Below are 16,511 nucleotides of genomic sequence, written 5' to 3' on the forward strand. Positions count from 1 at the left end.
CGTATTGTCGCCAAGAATTTGTAGCTTTTGCAATCTGAGCATACACGGTCAGCGATAAGATAAGGAATCCGGCGATAGCGATAGCAGGTGCGATCCGAAATGGGTTACTAATTGGCTGGCGGTTCCCCTGAGGTTGGTAGAACAAGAAACCCATATGCGCATGCGCATGCGCCAGCCCCACCCGCGTATCTTATCGCTCGACATTATCGCGGTTCGCCGCCTTACATCGCGATATCAGGTGCCCTGATTTGCTGTTTCTCGCAGCATTATTAAACATTATTCATGGCGGCCACAAAGCCACAAAAGTGGAAAACAAAAGCTGGGGCTCCGGAGAGGCCGGAAACAGTTTTTCTTGCGTCATCAATGGATTTTCGAAACACTTTGGGGTGAGCCATAGGTCTGGCATTCCCCCCGATAACGACGGTTCCCCCGTAATGCCTGTAATGCATCCCCAAACCTTGAAAATCCTCTGACCTTGTCGCACTTCATTGATCGATAGCCCACATTGATTATATTCATTCTCGCCACTGATTGAAAACTCTCACACTCGAGTCATTGGAACTAATCTGCATTTCAATTAACTCAACCCTAGCACAATAATCATAGCCCATGTTCGAGATTTCGAATCAATTGGAACATCACAATGCAAAATAATAGCGACAATTGGCGAGAGTGAAACCTCGTTTGCGGTTGGCATGTGGGACCCCTCGTATATAAAGCTACTTATTATAGTAAACCGGGGAATAATTGTTTTTTTTCGAGCTGTAGGATGAATGAGTGGTTATATGAATTATTAAAAAAATATTTATAATATAATTTAATGAGCTTGTATGCGCGTATGTTTATACATGCAATTTATAAGATTTTTATTTTTTTTTTTGGCAGTTTTGAGTCAACGATTCTTTTGTATTTAATCTTGTTTATTGTTTTATACTTAATATTAGAAACTAATATAAAGATAAAAAATTCTTCACTTAGTTTAAATTAAAAAGAACATTAACTGTTGAATTGAAAATATTAAATAAATTCGTTTTTCATTGTTCAATGTCACCAAAACTATTTCCTCGAAAATATTGCACAAAAATATGCATAGATTTGGTTTTTAAGAGCGTGTGAAATTTTACTGCACTCGTGTGAGCTGTTTTATATTTATAAGCACCATTAAATTGTACATGTATAAATCATAAGTTCAGAACATGAAACGAACATGACATCACACCTCGTCAAGAGGTTTTTTTATGACCTGCCATTGAGTAGCAAGTATACACACAGATCCACGAGTACTATATATCTATATATAAACAAGTATAATTTACTCAGTGCGAGGCATTATTGGGTTTCATTCGGATGCTGAGTAACCGGAAGATTATGGAATATCAGTTCTGAGCTGTCCAAAATTACAACGTAGCAAATCTTTTTTTGTTCTTAAAGTTTAACTTGGCAAATTAATGTTTTTAATTCTATACATTTTTACGGATTTTATCATAAAAAGGTCATAAAATTCTATAATCATTAAAATTCTAAAGGAAATTCTTTTAAAAGCTAAAGCCTAAACAAATATCAAGGTCATTTTTATAGATTCCGCTTTTGCAAAATAATAAAACGAAGCTAGATTAAATGTTTACATAGTCTTTACTTTGGGGCTTTAAATGTTTTGCCTATGTATATTATAAGATTACTTTCGTCGAAGGAAGAAAATTAAACATTGAAAAATTTGTATGTTTCTGTTAATTGTGTGAATCAAAGATTGAACTATTTGTTTCAGAATAAATTAAAATGTTGAATGGGAAATAAAGAAAAGTGTATGTGTATATTCAAGAATCTAGATATAGCTTTGCATTGCATTACCAATGCAAATTGTCTGGTGCCTGAATAAGTAAAGGAATTTCTTTCCAAATCAAGGCCGGAGGTTGCAGTGTTCTTTCTTTAGGCTTCTTCACCGCCGTTCCCCTTCCGATTCCTCCTTAAATACTCAAATCTCACATCTCCATGGAGTCCCAGAAAAGTCTTTAATTTTGGAATTTGTCTCCTCTGCGTTCGCTGTCGATGAATCATTTGGCAGAGAAAGAGAGCAGAGAATTGCGGTAGAACAACAAAAACCGGCATGCAACCGCCACCAATACAAGTGCAGCTCTTGTTTGGAGCCCGCTCTCTCCGTTTACGGGGAATGGAGTGAGGGAGAAAAGAGAATTGACTTCGTAACCACCAGCTTTTGTGTGCCAATTGGCGCCAACTGTACACTATTAAATGTGATGAGACATAGATATTGGGTTATATGCAAAAATATAGTTTAAAGAAGTTTTTGCATATAACGGACATTTTAAATAAAAATTGAAGTATAACAAAATATATAACGTAGTTATTTTAAAAACAAGATCAAACAGCGATAAATGTTAAATCAAAAAAAGTAAAACTGTCATTAACTTTTAGAACGAGCTTCAGTTGATAACAAAATTGTCTATAAATTTCTTTGCATCTCTCATAATATAACATAAAGAGGTTGATTTAAAGTGAAAAATTTCCGGATGAATTATCCTTTTCCAGATTTGGCTACAAACTAGCCAACTTGTCAGTCCTGCAACTAAAGCGTGCCTTCCAACGGGTGTTGTAACAGTCAGATATTAACAGCGCCACTTAACATTACCGAGCATTACAGCTATGTATAATGTATCTCAACGAAGAGTATTTACCAGATACTCGCGAACACATCTGTAAGTTACGTATGATTATTTGCACACCTTTTGGGGAGCACTTACCTGCCATATTTGGACTACCTGGCGTCAATGAGGTGTGACAGCGATTTGGTAATGAGATTTTCGAACCGCTCTCCGTAGGCGTATTTAAATTAATTGGCAGACAATCGAAAAGTGACTCAGAAAATTGCAGATAAATAAACACATGGCATCAGAGCTTTTCGATTTTGTTTTGATTATTATTTGATTTCGCCTCTTCTTTCGCCGGCTGCGTTGTTGTTATTTATGAATGAAAGTTTCGTTTGTTTACTTTTGCGCTTTTGAGCGTGCGCACAAAGCTCTCTCTTCCGAAGAGCGAGAAAAAAAGAGAGAGAGAAGGAAAGTGAAAAGTGAGAGTAAAGAGAGTGGGCGAGATGCTTATCACTTGAGTTCAAAACACACACTATCGCAAATTTAAAAGTTTTCGCCACTCTACAAATTGCCGTAAACTTATATGCGGCAACTCTGAAAATTTGAAGAGATTTACGAGTTATTTGGTACTAGACTTTCAATTAATCTAAATGTGTTGTTGAACACACAATATCTTCAACCCCGCTATTTGCTGTTAACTTTGAAATTGACGAAAATGTATTTGGCCAGAATTTTATGACATTTGCTCAACGCTTGCATTCATATTCATAGAATTATAGACAAGCACAGCGGCAGTTAAAATAATAAAATTATGGCATAGGTTAGTTAACATCAACATTAAAATAAATGTATTTGCAATTTGAATTGGTTTTATTTTTAATATTTTCAAGAAAGTTAAAGTTATTTTTTTATAAATTGGAAGATGTAAGTTTTACAATAGTAAATATTTTTTAAAAATTGAAAGAATGGTTGATAATCAAAGGTCGTTCATTGATTTTTTTATAAAATGCAGAAAAGCTTTTAAATACTTGGTATAAAACCAGACAATTATTTCTTTAATTAATATAAATAGTTTTAATTTGTTTATCAACTATTTAATGTGCCTAACAATTCCTATAAAAATATGTTACACTTAATTTTATCCTACTACCCCAAATATATGTATATCATTTAAGAAAAATATTTTGAAACATCAGGAAAAAAAATAATTGTATTTAGAGTGCTATTATTCCATCCACAACTGTGCCAGTACAGTCATAGACCTATGCGTGGGTCTGGGTGGATGGGGGCCTTGTTTAACCAGACCGACTGCCGAACCCCATCTTCGTGTCGTTATCCTTATCAGGCGAGTGTTGTGGCAGCCTTCTCTGCTGCCTTCGTGGTCCTTTAAACGAGCGGTCGGCGTCGCAGTCGCCTCAGTTCGTCGGCAGCCGTCCCACAGTGCGGATGACCCAAAGCGGACCGCCGACCGCCGACCTTTGACATCAAGTTCGCTCGCGTTCGCGATTTTTGCCGCGCTGTCACCGCGGTTTTGAACGCTTTCGATTTGTTCTGTGTTGGTGCCGTAACTCCGAGCAAAAAAATATACTAAAAACAGAGTAAACAAGGCAGCAAGAGTTACATGACTGAATAACGTAAAGCCTCCTCGTTCGACAACAAATCAATCAATGAAAAATGTATACCCGCTTTGCTGGATGCACCCACGGTAAACAAGAGCTCAAACATAGTATGATTGTTTGTTTGCAAACATCGGATTCGTTACCAGTCCGATTTTTGGGAGACAGTGCGTTTCGCAACTAAGTGAAATTTGCATACCAAAGTGTAGGATAAACCCCAAAACCCGCACTTTAAAATGGGTTGCTAAGCAAAAAACCACTTCGAAACCAATTCTTAACAAAACAAGAGAATTGGGCTTAAATTAAGTTTTTTGTTTAGAATGTTTTGGGGCTAAGTTAATTTAAATCATTTCAAGTTAATTTCAATATAAGTTAAATGAATTTTATAAAATTTGATAAATAATCCTTAAACTGGATTTAATGAGAAATTCGGTTTATTTCTTAATGTTTCATTTAACTTAAAATAACAAGATATAAATATTAATTTAAAATCTCCGAAAATTGTGGTCACATAAATCTGTTTAATTGCTTCTAAAAATGAGGCTTATAATTCTGAAACGCACTGTAAGGTATCAATGGTAGATGTGTCACTTATCCTTGTTTGAATTCAATCGTATGTTGTCCTTGATTCTGGCGTTTGCTTGGATGACTTTAAAAGGGGATTTCTATCTAATAATAAAAAATATTCAACGATTATTTAGCTCAAACAGTGTTACTTTTATTGAATGAACGAATTCATTTGTTTACACTACGACGCGGAAATGCGTTATATTTCCGCAGAATAGCTTGCATTCAATTTAAATGTCCGAAGGAAAAGCGAATGAGGAAATGTGGCCATAAAAATTCAATGAAATCATTTGTTTGAATGGCTTACATTCTTAATGAATATTATGGACTGCCATTGACTCGTTTTCATTTAATCAGTGTAACCATTTAGCATATGGTAATTGAATCGATTCGAACATGTTGTTGTGATTATTTCTTTAAAATGAAACTTTATCTGAGAAAAAATAAAATTTTAATTAGTTGTAATTTATTGTTTAAAACTTCAATATTGCCGTGCTTTTTATATTTGGGTTATTTTATATTTTCATTTAAGTAACTGCTTCTATTTGAAATTGACTTGAAACTAAAACACAACTTTAAATAGCTGAACCTCCTGGTTTAAAAATGTTCGATTAGCAATTAAAAAAATAATCAATTTATACTTCAAAATTCGTAACTGGGCCTACTGGTTAATAAAAATTACTTTTTAATGTTTAATCAAAGCTGATAAGGTTTAATTATGAAATGCTTCATAAAATCTGCTTCACGTTAGCTGTGTTTCTTAATTTTTATCGCTTTTGTACTTATGTGAATTTAAAAATCTTAAATTGTCCCGAGCCCTGTAAAGTATTAAGTTTTATCTCCCATTATATCTCCTCCAAGCCGTGGATTAATGTTTGCCTCCACAAGGAATTGCTCTCGGCATTTATTTCTCTGCGACAGAGATTTGTGAATTTGTAATGCTTAACATACTTTCGGGCATAAAAAGTACTAGATAAATGTAATCATGGCGGAGCGTTTCCTTTATTGGAAACACAAAAGCGAGTGGAAGGCGATGCCTCCTGCCCCAATGCCTTTTTTTTTGGCCCCCATCGGAGCCTTCAAATATGCATAAACTAATTTTGGCTTATGCAACATACTTCTCGTCCAGGCCCACGGCATCGATGCTGCTGAGCCCCCCCTCCTGCTGTAATATTCATTACCTAGCCAGCCAGCCCATATGTGCACTCCCCGTCCGCCGCTGAAACATTTAAATGCTAATAAATTTCGTTTATGAGCGAGAGCCGTGCTGGACAGCCGTGCACTTGGAAAAATAGTTTGGTTTCTTTCTTTCGAAAAAATTCAATCAATGTTGTCTGGACTAAAACTTAAATATTATATGCATTTTATCGCAAATTTATGGTATTGTCCACCTTAAGTTCCTTGCTATCTCAGCTTTTGTTTACTCGAAATTTAAATGAAAACTGTGTATCAAAATTTAAAATTGGAAAATGCTTTAATCCATTAACAAAAGGATTTACTTACATTGTATAGTCCTGTGACGAAACAAAGCCAATCTCGAATTTTGTAATTAACAACTATTATTCAGGCACCTTGGTTTAGAATCGAAGTCTTTATTTTGTGATTAAGCAAAAGGCTATTATTGGTAAAATAATTCTCATTTTGGTTATCAAAACCAAAACATGTACCTGTCTCCGGAAATTAAATAAATAAAAATTACCTTAAGTAAGTCTTCACACTTTAAGTTGGCAGCGGTGCCTTAGCTAGTTTTCCCGGAGGAAATATATTGATCAATCAATCTATTTTTTATAAATTTGTACTATGTTTTATTCTCATTTTTATGTGTGAATAATTAAAGTAGGGCAGTGGTTTAGATTTGTAATTAAGATAAAGCTTGGGTTTGTTGTTACTATCGATAAAGTCTGTTTTTAAATTTTACATAACATGTCTTTAAAACACTGTTTAATTTTTCGACCCGAATATTGTTAAAGAACCGAAATGTGAGCCCTACTTGGCAGAGGTCATCAAATGACACGAGATGTAATTCTTTGAGTGTAGAAACTGGGACAGGTCTCCGATGACGTTCGTGCTAGGCACTCGTCGTGACGTCCGGGCTCCGAAAAAAAGGTGCAAAGTCAGGTGGGGACGGGAAGGAACAGGGATCCTGCCCAAGGAGGAATCCTCCGCGTTGCCAGAAGAAGAAATGGCCACGGGAAATGATTTATGGCTGCCAGCGCTCGCTAAGGCTGCAAGCCAATTCCATTCCTCGGTTTGTTTGGTCATCCGCTGAATGTTCGCCGGATGTGGGAGCCAACACAAATAGCTCCAAGATTTGTCGAATGCGTCGGCTGCTGAATATTTGGTGTATTGTGTTTGGAGTATGGTGGGTGGTTGGTGGTAGGTGGTGTATGTGTGTAAGCCATGGAGCGTCATAAATCAATTTTAATGTGAAAATTATTGCCGCATACTTTTGGGTTGTTGTCGGGCATTTTTCATAAACAAAACATAACAGGAATTTGTGTAAACAGGAATGAGGGCGGATTCCTAGCCATTTTGTTACACATGTGACACCTTAAATCCATAGCTTTTAAAGGCTCGGCTTGAATTATTTTACGTTTTAAGATGCTGCATCTTTTCGTTCGTAAAACATTTAATTTTATATCTGATTACTTTATTTCAATTAGGCTTAATTATGCTATAATGTATATCTTCTTGTAACGAACGAATACTTAATGGCTGATCATTATTACTAATTTTACGTAATCAACGTTCTTTACTCATGCTAAATTTTCTTTCTTTTCAGGTAATTGAACTTTTTTATCTTTGAAATGGTGCTATTAAATAAGACAACTGTTCAAATGTAAGTTTTAAGACCTTGACAAATTATCTGCCTATTTACGAGGCCAAAATTTCCTCTTAAGATAACAGAGAAAAGTCGATGCAAAGTTTGCAACGGAAGCTGCACACGCCTTTGAACATTTTCTTTTCAGCCTCTTTGGGGGAAAATTATTGCTTTTCCCTTTTTCTTGGCCAGCAAAATAAATATCCAAAGTTCAGGGCCTTGGAAAACTTTAATGAATGCACCCACATTTCTGCGAAATGAAAAAACATATTTGACTGAACCATTGACTTTGTGGAAATATGAATTCAAAATTAATTTTTTTAATACTTGTGTCAAATTAAGTTTAACTAATTTAGTTCCTTGAAATTATTTTAAACATTCGTTTTAAGTTTCCCCTACATTTTCACGTGAATTTTCACCAACCAGCTTTGGATAAAGTTTATTTTAGTCTTGTTATCTTATACGTTTTTATCTTCTGCTAAAACTTTCAATTTCCACGTACGTGTCACCTGAAGTTTTCTGCGTGCGGGGCCAAAAGAACTTCAATTTAACATGCCACAAGTTTATGAGCTTAAATTTAAGAGCTTGGAAATTTGAAAGAGAAAATTCGGTAGCAATAAATTGGCTAAAATGCGGCAAACATGGATTGCTTCTTCACTGCAGCATAAAATATATTTCGGCAATAAATCCAATCGAATTTGGGAAAGAAAAAAGAGAAAAACTTATTTTGTTAAATGGCTGTGTGACTGGAAAGTATTTTCTTTCAACTGCTTAAGAGAGAATGTTACTAACTGTGTTTTTTCTGTACTTTATTCCATGATTGCCAATTTAACTGAATTAAGTATCCCTCAAAATAGCTTCACTAGTCCTTTAATTAACGATTCAAAGGCTCAAAGCTAGAAAATCTCGAAAAATACGTATTTTGCTTTGTGACCTTCGCTGTTATTGATTTAAAGTAGGAATTAAATCCTTAAGTTCGCTTTCAACAAAGCAGGGCCCCTTCTGCTGTCTGGCGCAAAGCCATTTCAGAGCTATTTCTTGAATTAATCTCCTTGGAATGCTCCTGGCCCAGCGTGCCACATCCTTCGCAGGACCCAAACAGACAACGACAGGTGAGCGGTGAAGAGGCGGCCAAGTGGTTCCCCAGAAAACCAATTTGGTCATTATCTGAACACATAAATCAAAGTCAGTGCAATTAGCGCCCAGGTAGAAGTCCATTTTAAAATTAATTAAACCGAAAACAAATCCACAAAACGAACCGCACGGAGCCCACACACAGCCGGATCCGGATCCGGACCCGGACCCAAACCCGGAGTCGAAAATACAGAGACGGACGGGGACCGCAAGCCAACAACACGGGTGAAAATCGAACGCTCTTCTCCGGAAGCGATGGCCAAACATGGGACAGAAACAAATGGAAAACTCCTGGCTGGTTGAATTACAAACAAGCACCAGGATGGATTTCCCGGTGAGTCTGATTGCTCACTTTTGTGCCGTTGACGAGGGCGCGGAAAAGTGCAATACGACCACATTTCGAACTTTCTAAATAGAAACCAATTACCTTCGCACTGATACCAGGAAAGCCAAATGAAAATGTTTCATTTCTATCGCATAGATTTGTTATGTTGACTTCTTTTTAATAAGAAGTATGAGCCTTTATATTGCAGTAGACAATTGTATAGTTGCCTTTTTAAATAAAAGCTTATCTACAAATTCAACAGATTTTACTTCTATATTTAAAAATTAAATTATCCTTTTATGAATTCATAAAAAAGACGTCTGATAAAAATGCAAATTTGTTCAAGGAAATAATCGAGTTTAGTTAAATTTACAAGAATTCCGAATCAGGTGAATTAGAAAAATTCGAACCCATAATAATGCAAATGAGCATGAAAATCAATGAAGGCCTAGTCTTTCAAAGTCAATCAGGTATTGGGCTGTACAAAAAATACGAAACACATTCAATTATGAACGACTGCTTATTGAAAGTCATTCAGTCCATTCGCACATTTCGTTTGTTTTGGCTCATCGCATTCGGGGAAAAACTCGACGATTATCTTCCATTTATAATGGCGGCTTCGGCTGGAATTGAAATCTAGTTTTAATCAATATAAATCACCAGTCGGCCCTCGATGGGCGCGTCAGGGGCATAGATTCCGTGTTCGCTGAATGCGAAGTGATTTATGCACTATTGGTGGGTGGCCGTCACATGCCACCCACTCACCACCCACCGCCCGCCACTCTTCAGTAATTACTGCCGGTCCGGTTTGGTTTGGTTCGATACACTGAGAAGAAATAAAACCTTTTTTTGAAAAAATATACACTGATTTGTGAGTTCTAACAAAACTCAGATATTTTATAAATTCAATTAAAAGGGGTACAAATAAATGTTATCAACATCTTTAAATTGGGTCTTTTTGTGCTTTTTAAATTTAAGTTCCAAATTTTCTATATTTACCTTATAAAATGTTTTTGGAAAACCAAAATCAAAATTGCCTTTATATTTAAAACTTTCTTTCGCACTTGTATGGAAAAAAACCACTTTCTAGATTAAACTCAAAATTAAATTATAATTTAGTAATTGTTTAGTAACAGCATTTTTTAAATGCAAATTTTTTTTTAGGCTAAAATTATTAGGATATCTTTTTGGTTAGTAGCTTTCCACTTTAAAATGGTCCATTCATATGTGATAAATTTGTAAAATTCTTTACCTATTTGTTCCCACAATTTTTCTCAGTAAGTGGTGTTTTTTCGGTGTGGTCCGGTCTGTCGGTTCTTAATTTGATTTGTGTCCTGGGCGCGGCGTCCGGCGATGCAGGCTCACTCGGCTCCGAGGACTCCCGCCAGGTGAGAGGGGTGCGGCCGGACTGGACAATGGTCACTGATTGTGCGGCGTCGTCTGCCGGAGCTGCATAGTTGCGGCAGTCTGTGGATTTTCGCAAGAGCCTCTCGGACAGCCGACTTCTGTCCATGACTGGATAAATCCGAAAAATTAATTAAATTTTATAAATTGCGGAACAGTATTTTTTTTAGCTACATAGCAATTCAGCTCGCTACGAAATCTAATTAAGTGTAGCAAACACTATGTAGACAGGAACTCTAGTTTTTTTCTCTGCTCTACTCATCGAATAATAACTTTTCCAATGTATGTGGTATGTTACCAAACACAATAAGCTTATATAAAATTAATGTAATTACCATGTAGAAAATCTTATTTTTCCTTTTATAATTTTTTACGGAATACAATTTTTTGTTTATTCTTTCTGATTATTAAATGAGAAACTTTAAATTCCTAGCACTTTTTTGAACGTACCTTCAGCCTGTAAATCACAATTACAAAATAATGATGTATACATATATATATTTACAAACAATCCCAAAAACTTTAAGAAAATCTTTGAAAAATTGTTAAAAGTTTTAGAACGTTTGGTTTGACTAATTTATCGGATTAAAACAATTTTTCAAATGAAAATCTTCAAAGAAACTTTCGGAAAAACTTTGGCAAGTTAAAAAGCGAACGTTGAAGAGAGAATTAAGGATGTCATGGCAGACATGTGGGGTACCCTCCTCGGTCCAATTCCGCACTGACGTCGTTCGATATTTCATTTCTGAAATGGCGTATGAATTACGTTCACCCCTCAATTATCATGCTCAAAACCCGAAACCCGATAATGTCCGAGGGGCTGGGGGCAGTATCTTTAACCCCGACAACTGCGACGTCAAAAAGTTAAGGCTAATTAGCATGATGTGGATCAACAAGCGGGTAATAGCATCAGAATTTAATATTCCCGGGCGATTGCAAAAGCGGATGCAAAGTCTGAAATGTCCGCCCGCTGAGCATGTCTTTGTTTTTTTCTGGTCTCGTGTTTTCAGCAGATTGAAAGTTAAAGTTCCGCCACAGCCCCAGGAACTGCGACACCCACTTTGTTGCCAATTGGGGTCAGTGGAGATACAGGCCAGCCACTTTTCAGGGGGTCATCACTCAAAAAAATAATAGAATCATTTCAAGCATATGTCACTGAAATCTTCACCGTCACAAAAACTAATAACTTAAAACTAAATATCGAAAATACAGTTTATATACGATTGAATAGGGTTTTTTTTTATTTGTAGTACAGTTGGTTCTTAAGTCTTCTGTGATAATTCTTAGTTTATTTATCGGAAACAGTGAATTTTGAAGTGCTTTTAAACTTAATGAAAATTTAAGGAGATTCCAATATGTTAAATAGAAAGCGAAGAGATTTTCAAAATGTTTTTATCCTAGAAGAAATATAAGAACAGGTCACAACTATATTTGGCATTTTTCCAAGAATATTTCTGTATGTGTGCCGAGGGGCGCTTCTTGTTTATCAAATTTATTTAGCAAATGGACTTCAAGCGTTTTTCCTCGCTTTGTTCTGCCCTGTGCGCCGCCAGATTGGTTCGGATGAAATTGTTTGCTTTGAAACGGAAACTGGGTTTGAGTGGCGCATCTCCGAGGTCCCATTGCCACATCGCCAGATTGCCACGATGCCACGCCGCCACTTGCCACTCAGACAATAAAGGATAACCGCAAATGTCCTGTGAAGCGGAGCGTGCCCGAATGAGCCAAGTATGCGTCATTTTCCGCTCGCTTAATGAAACGTCGCCAACAAGCCATACGGCGGAGATGGCGGGCCAGCGATTCCGAAAACACCGAGAAAATCCCCAGAATGTTAAACTATTTCGCAAGAGCCCAGGCAGACACGCACAATACACTGGGAATAAAAACAGGCACTAAAATGCACTTTGCTTTCTATAGGAAATGTTTTAATTTATTTCTTTTACGGTATTTAGTTTAAAACCATTGTATGTAATTTCTTTAAAAAAGTATTGTTGAGAGTTCTTTTTTGTGATATTCTAAAACAGATTAATAGCTAAAACCTTACCATTGAAAATCTATAAAAAACTTAAAAAATTTTATAATCTTAATTTAATTTCGAACTAATGAATTCAAATTAGAAAGGCTTTAGAAATGTGGGTGCTTATTTTAACTAAATTACAGCAAGGAAATTATATTTTTGACCAACTACCTTTGACACTTATTGCTTCTTTCTGAGTGTATATCGATGGCATATATCTCAATGTCGGCGGCTTATGGGAGGGACGCCTCCTCTTTTGATCCTTTCAGAGCCATTCTCGGATTGTTGTAAATAATTGCCGGCACTTGAGGGGACGTCTTCGCCTCTTGTAGGCCCAAAATGGCCAACAAAGGAGGCATTGTCGAGAGTGTGCATGTGTGTGTGTGTATTAACAGTTTTGGGTCCTTTTGGCCTTGTCCGGAAAACGGAAACCAAATCAGGCTGACAAAGCCTTTCGAGCAACAAATGGCATAATGGAAATCGAATGTAAAATGCTGGCGAATGAAACGCTCGTAAGCAGCAATTTGCCTGAATAAATAATATTCGCAAGTGTCATCGAGTTTTCCCCTTTGGTCAACATACATATATGTATGGGTATGCCAGGGAGTGGTTATTTCAAGGATAACCCTGCTGGGGGAGAGCTTCCTTTGTCATCTGTTAATTACAGCCACTGCGGGGACAATTGTCTGCCATTGATTAAGGCAGCAAAACACTTGGCGGCGAAGCCCTAGAAAATAATAAGCGAGAATGTCATTAAAAGTTTCCAAATGCTTTCAAGTACCCGAAAGACGAAACTCAAACATGTTTGCCTCCGTGAGGATGTGTGTGCACAGTACACACTCGCTCCAGTCACAAAGGACACGAAAATGCTATCCTCGTTTCCCTCACCAGCATTTGCCATAATTGTAAGTGCTTAATCAACGTAACGTGAAGTGTCACTCCAGTTTTCATCACTTTGACTGTACGTTCTCGAGCATAACTAGCAGCTCGATAATTTGATAAAGTTTTTACTACGCCCCGTCAGATGCAAATTGCCTGAGACACTCAATTGATAGCCGGGCCTAATCGAATCACTTTGGATGCCCCACTTGCGGCATGTCATTCCGGGAATGGGTTATCCTTTGATGCCATTAGCGACACAATCGTTGCCAACATCTACGCCAAGGCACATAAGCGGCTCAAATAGGCAACTACGGGATTTCATAACACTTTATGTATGCACTGAAAAAAATCGTGTTTGTTATACCAAAATTAAATGAAGAAAAATGATTTAAAAATTGCAGCTTCAAATATTATATTAATAGAATTTATTTTACGTATTTTTCAATCCTTTTTTTAATTATGAAAAACTTTATTATTGTTTTTTTACTTGAAAAATAACATTTTTAAAATGTAATTTACGAAATGTTTATAAATAGACATCTTGTTATTGTTCTTCTCTCTGATTTTATATTTTTAAACGTTTAAAATTTATTGGAAATGTAGGATTTGTCGAATTTAAATATGGTTTTAACATATATTTTTGGATATAATATTTATATTCATGACATTTGTTAATATATAAACAAATTTAATCAGTAATAAAGTTAACTTACTAAATTGACTTTTTATCAATGACTGAATATAAATCAATTTTTAAATCTTTCTTATACTGTTTCTTAAGTAATAAACACTTGAGTATTCTACCGCAGTGATTTTTAACATAGGCTCTTATTTTTTAATTAAATAAAAAGATTAAATTCCAATTCCAAAAATACTTGAAGACTAGAAAAGTGATTAAAAAATTATTTAAAGAAACTAAGTTTTCGCCAGTGTACTCGTGTACATAGAGAGCACAGGTGTGCGGGGTCATATATGTATGAACGGCCAAGTGAGGTGGCAGGAATTTGCCATTAATTAGTCTGCAGGTGTCGTTGCCCAGAAGAAGAAGATGGCCAAGAATTTGACCGCACCACCGCATGAGTGGGTGGGTGTAATGTTAAAGTGGGCGGTGGGCGGTGGACGATGGGCGGTGCTCGGTTGGCGGAAGCGTGGCCTGCTCATAAAAATTGGCAAACAAAGGAAACTTTTCGTCGAAGGACGAGCCAACACGACAGTGCGTGAGCAAATGTGTCGGCTGAGTTTGGAAGGTCTGGGGCAATGTTCGGGCACGATTTACGTAAATTTTTATTACAATAATAACGCCAGGCGAGAATACAAACCAGCGGCGGGGGCAACGCGCGAAATATACTTAATGAAAGAAACCACAGCGATCGATTTGTGTATTGGCCTGGCCAAAAAGGCGGCGAATGGCCGCAAATGGCGGGACGTGGGGACGGGGGGAATGCACGACGAGCCCTAATGATGACACATCCTTCGCGGTGGGGGAAAATTGTGGAAAATGGGGGAAAACGTGGCCCCAAGCCAGCCAAAGCGAACCAGTTGCCGAGTGTTTCCCAAATGACGTAAGAAGTTGCAAAAGGACTGCGCGCCAAACTGGCACGGATCAATAATCGATGTGTAAAAAGTCAGTGACTGTGTATAAAGAAGAGGACCTCATTAAAACTGCTCTAAAGATTTCTTGGTTGCCTCATGGAACGAACTTTCTAGCAAAAAGTTGATACCAATATAAAAGCCAGCTAATGTAGTGGCAAGTGTTTGGCTCGTTACTTTTGACTACATTGGAGTTACAATCTTGCTAAAGAATATTTATTCACAATTTTGATTACATTGCCAGAGACATCCCTGGTATTTGTGTTAGGATTTATATTATTGGAGATTAAAAATGGCTTGAGGTTGTAGCATAACTCTTTTATATAATAAAGACATACGTCAACTACAGTTAATTTTAATTAAAGACCCCTATCATATTTTTTTATTTGCCTATCATCAATTAAAGTTTTATTTTTCTGATTGAAGACAAAATAAGAATAATTATAACTAACACAATTTTGTCGCTAATTCACAATACATGTAAATAAGTTGAAAATCAATATATGAAAGTCCATAAGATCACATTTAATGATTTACATGTGTTTCACATGTAATACAACATATTTAATCATTGTGAATATGTTCCAGCTTAGCCATCCGTGACATCTTATATTTGCATACAGTATAAGCATGTATTTTAGTCCACAATATTGGCATTTCAAATTTTCGGTTCAATAAATACAACAAGTGAAATGCTACGTGGGTTTAGGCTTTAATCTACAAGACATTTAACTACTCACTTGTATGAAAAATAAAAGCAATACATTCTGAGAACTGCAGGGCTCCATTCAATGTGATTTCCCAGTAATAATAGGTTGATTTCCTTCCAAGAAAAGTTCAACCCTTAGAAATGGCTCATGCATGTTACACAGGTGCGAATTACAGAAATTTATGCTGAAATCATTTGATTTGTAGGGCCGTTGGCGAAACTTTGAGTTCGCACATAATTCATTAAGCCGGCTGTCCCCGCTTTTTGGGCCATTTCGGCTGTCAAGCCCGGCGAAAACTAAATGTGCCCTAAGCCAGGCCGAGTTTGCGAGCTGTCACATATGTGTGTACGTGTCAAAAGTGAATCCAGCTCGCTCAGTTCGTGGACAGTCACTACCGACTACTGACTGCCGACTGACTGACTCACCCTGGCCTGGAATATTCGGGTTTCAAACTGTGCCCAATTTAGCCTTTTTCCGTCAAACGTACATTTTTTTCGACAATTTCTGGGATAAGTTCCTTTGATCGTTTTCCACTTATTTATATATTTCACCTTGCTGTCCTCACTGCGATAAAAAATGATGTCGGTTTTTAGCTGTCGAAATGAAGTCCTTTTTTATAAAAAAAATCCAACGCGAATTCTTCAGGATATTTCTCAAATTACAATATTATTTTGTTCAAAACATTTATTATCGAAATCGATGATTTATTAGGGAACATGTATAAACTATAGTTTTTCCAAGCTAACTATTTTTAATACTTTGTCCTTAGACTGACAGGGAGAATTATAACGTAATATTAAAAATTGTTATTTAAAAGTTTCCTTTTTTTTTGCTGTATTGGC

At 36.5% G+C, this 16,511-nt stretch overlaps 1 protein-coding gene across 1 annotated transcript in view; it reads left to right on the forward strand.

Moving 5' to 3' along the window:
• The first annotated feature begins 4,041 nt into the window (after window positions 1-4,041).
• Window positions 4,042-16,511, forward strand: part of LOC108038551 — a 45,602-nt gene continuing 33,132 nt past the window's right edge. The window contains 1 exon segment of the mRNA XM_044461685.1: window positions 4,042-4,308. The gene's annotated coding sequence lies outside the window, so the exon portion shown is untranslated.

This window comes from Drosophila rhopaloa, unplaced genomic scaffold (genome assembly GCF_018152115.1).
Source record: "Drosophila rhopaloa isolate 14029-0021.01 unplaced genomic scaffold, ASM1815211v1 contig_47, whole genome shotgun sequence".
Classification (NCBI taxonomy): domain Eukaryota; kingdom Metazoa; phylum Arthropoda; class Insecta; order Diptera; family Drosophilidae; genus Drosophila; species Drosophila rhopaloa.